Below are 2,938 nucleotides of genomic sequence, written 5' to 3' on the forward strand. Positions count from 1 at the left end.
GCAACATGGCAAAACCCAATCTCTACTAAAAATACAAAAATTAGCCTGGCGTGCTGGCGGAGCTATATGGGCACCATGGTTGTCCCAGCTACTCAGGAGGCTGAAGTGGGAGGATCACCTGAGCCTGGGAGGTCGGGGCTACAGTGAGCCGTGTTCGCACCACTGCACTCCAGCCTGGACGACAGAAAAAGAAAAAAGAAATAAAGGTATAAAAGCAAAAAAAAAGTAAACAGCTTCTTCCAGGGGATGAAGTAGGTTTCTTTGGGTGAGATCGCTGCTCAGGACTTAGGAGAGCTATCAAGGGCAGAGTTCCACTCCTGGGGCCCGGTCGCCTGAGCACTACAAGTCCCAGCAAGCGCCGCGCGGGGGCGGGGCTTGTGACCGTTGTTACGTGGTGGGCGGGGCCAGGGGGACGGGCTCTCCCTCGAGTGCTTAGCCCCGCCCCCGTCCCACTCTGCCCTGTTGCTGTCGCGCCGCTGCTGGCTGCTGTCCCTGGTGAGTGCCTCAAGTGGAAAGGGGCAGTTAGGCCCTCGGGGTGCCCCCATTCAGACTTGCAGTCCTGAGAAGGGGCCACGGGGGCTAGAGATGTGGCCGGTTTCGGTTCTCACCGCAGTTCACCCTCTGAGTTGATAGTGGGAGTGGTGTACTGAAGGCCTTGGAGCCCCTCCCTCGGTCCGGGAGGGTTGCGGGGCAGTTTTGTCCTGCGGAGGGCAGCGCTGCAGTGCTGTGTGGCTGAGTGGGAGGCTCCTCGAGCAGAAGAGACACCCCTGGCGGCGGCTGCCGCCCCATGGGTCGTGGCGTCCCGTCCCCTCCCGCGGGCCCAAACTGTGGTGGTTCCGTAATCCCTCGCCTGGATGTCATCGCCGTTGGCATCGAGGCGGAGGTGGGGCCTTGCTGCGTCACCCTGAGCAAGTTACTTTCTCTTTGGGCCTCAGTGTCCCCCTTTACGAGTAGGTTTGATCCCTGAAGCACCAGGGTTTGATCCCTGAAGCACCTTGCCTTTTGCATGCTGCAACTGTCGGAGAAGGCGTTCTAGGCAGGAGGAGAGAAGTTATCGTAACCTGCCTCTTTACAGTTAATCCATTGCCCCTCCACCACTGACCCAGCTTAGTTCGGGAGCTAATGTTCCCACTTGTGTATTATTTCAACTCCACTGGACGTGTTAACTCTTTTCTATCACTTGGATTCTTGCTTCAGATGCAAGCCAACAAGTGGCCATGAGCTGAGTAAAATATGGATAATATAACTTATTCTATTATTGGAAACCTCCATTGCAACTAAAGGACTTTATGTGGTAGGTCTTTGTAGCTTGTGGAGAATACGTGATTAAGGAATATCCAGATGGCTCAGTTTCCTAGGTATTTTCAAGGGACCTGGAAACTCTATCCTTTGGCAGACATGACAGCTGTGGAATGGAAAGGGCCTTGAAAAAGGTAGTCAATAATCCTGAGTTACCTGGCACTAACAGGTCATATTGTCTTTCGAGTCAGATAATGCATCTGTGGCTGTTTAAAAATTTAATTTGGCTGACTAGGTGCGGTGGCTCACGCCTGTAATCTCAGCACTTTGGGAGGCCCAGGCGGGCGAATCACCTGAGGTCAGGAGTTCAAGACCAGCTTGGCAAACATAGCAAAACCCTGTCTTTACTAAAAATACAAAAATTTGTGGGATGTGGTGGCGGGCGCCTGTAATCCTAGCTACTTGAGAGGCCGAGGCAGGAGAATCGCTTGGACCCCGACGGTGGAGGGTGCAGTGAGCCGAGATGTGCCACTGCACTCCAACCTGGGCAACAGAGTGAGACTCCGTCTCAAAAAACAAAAAACAAACAAAAATTTAATTTGGCAGTATGTATTGATAGAATGTCATGTAGCCTTAATTTTTTTTAGATGCAAAGAGAGTTAAATGAACTCTTTCACTTCTTTTTTCCTTCATTTAGGATCATCATTATATCAGGCAAGGTCCTTGAAGATTTTCTAGCCTGAGCCATGCATTTTACTGATGAGGAAACAGGCCAGAAAAGGATAGTGTGACTTGGCCAAGCTCTCAGAGTGGCAGAACTAAGATAGGAACCCAGCTTCCTTGGCTGTTAGCCTAGTCCCCTTTCCACCACACTTCAAACACTGTCACTGCCCATGTCACAGGGACATGGCATGTCAGAATCACCCCTGTCAAGGGAAAAGTGGATGGTCTCAGTAAAATGGAGATTAGTACATAGCTTTGACCCTTTCAGAGTTTCCAGTTGCCTACACCTGATGTCCCAGAACTATTTTTTCCATCTTCCCCTAGAACTGGTGCCGGCACTATGGTGGTGTGGATGTGAGATGAGGGCCTGTTAAGAACAAGCTGTACAGCAAATTCAAACAATTGTTAATGAGTAGTAATAAAAGGCCTCCTGGGGTGAAAAATTTTTATAAGACACTCTGAAACATTTTCATATTTTAGGTAAGGGTCTAGAATTAACTTGGAAATTTTGGGCTGGAGCAAATGGCTCGATAATTTGAAGACCAGTGATTGTGTCTTTGCTTTTGCTACCTGTTTCAGGGCCATCTACACACACCCATAGTATCCACTGCCAGTATTCTTTAAGGCTGGTTATGTGTAAGCATCTCTGCCAGGGCCAGGGAGAAATGGGATTCAAATCAATTCATCCATTTTTGCTAATTGCTAATTTTTTTTTTTTTTTTTTTTTATTTTTTTTTTTTTTTTTACTGTCACCCAGGCTGGAACGTAATGGCACACTAATGACTCACTGCAGCCTTGACCTGCAGGGCTCAAGCAGTCCTCATACCCCAGCCTCTCAAGTAGCTGGGACTACAGGTGCTCCATGCCCAGGTAATTTTCAATTTTTTTTTTTTTTTGTAGTGATAGCGTTCCACTGTGTTATCCAGGCTAATTGCAAACTCCTGTGCTCAAGCGATCCTCCCATCTCAGTTTCCCA

General features: G+C 49.0%; 1 protein-coding gene across 4 annotated transcripts in view; it reads left to right on the plus strand.

Annotated features, from left to right (window-relative positions):
• Window positions 1-383: 383 nt before the first annotated feature.
• The window catches only part of CALCOCO2 (calcium binding and coiled-coil domain 2), a 33,396-nt gene continuing 30,841 nt past the window's right edge, over window positions 384-2,938 (plus strand). For 2 of the 4 annotated variants that reach the window (XM_011959885.1, XM_011959886.1), the window contains exon 1: window positions 384-495. The gene's annotated coding sequence lies outside the window, so the exon portion shown is untranslated. The remainder of the gene's footprint in view (window positions 496-2,938) is intronic. The other 2 variants (XM_011959884.1, XM_011959888.1) reach the window with 2 other exon arrangements.

This window comes from Colobus angolensis, unplaced genomic scaffold, assembly GCF_000951035.1.
Source record: "Colobus angolensis palliatus isolate OR3802 unplaced genomic scaffold, Cang.pa_1.0 Scaffold50, whole genome shotgun sequence".
Classification (NCBI taxonomy): Eukaryota; Metazoa; Chordata; class Mammalia; order Primates; family Cercopithecidae; genus Colobus; species Colobus angolensis.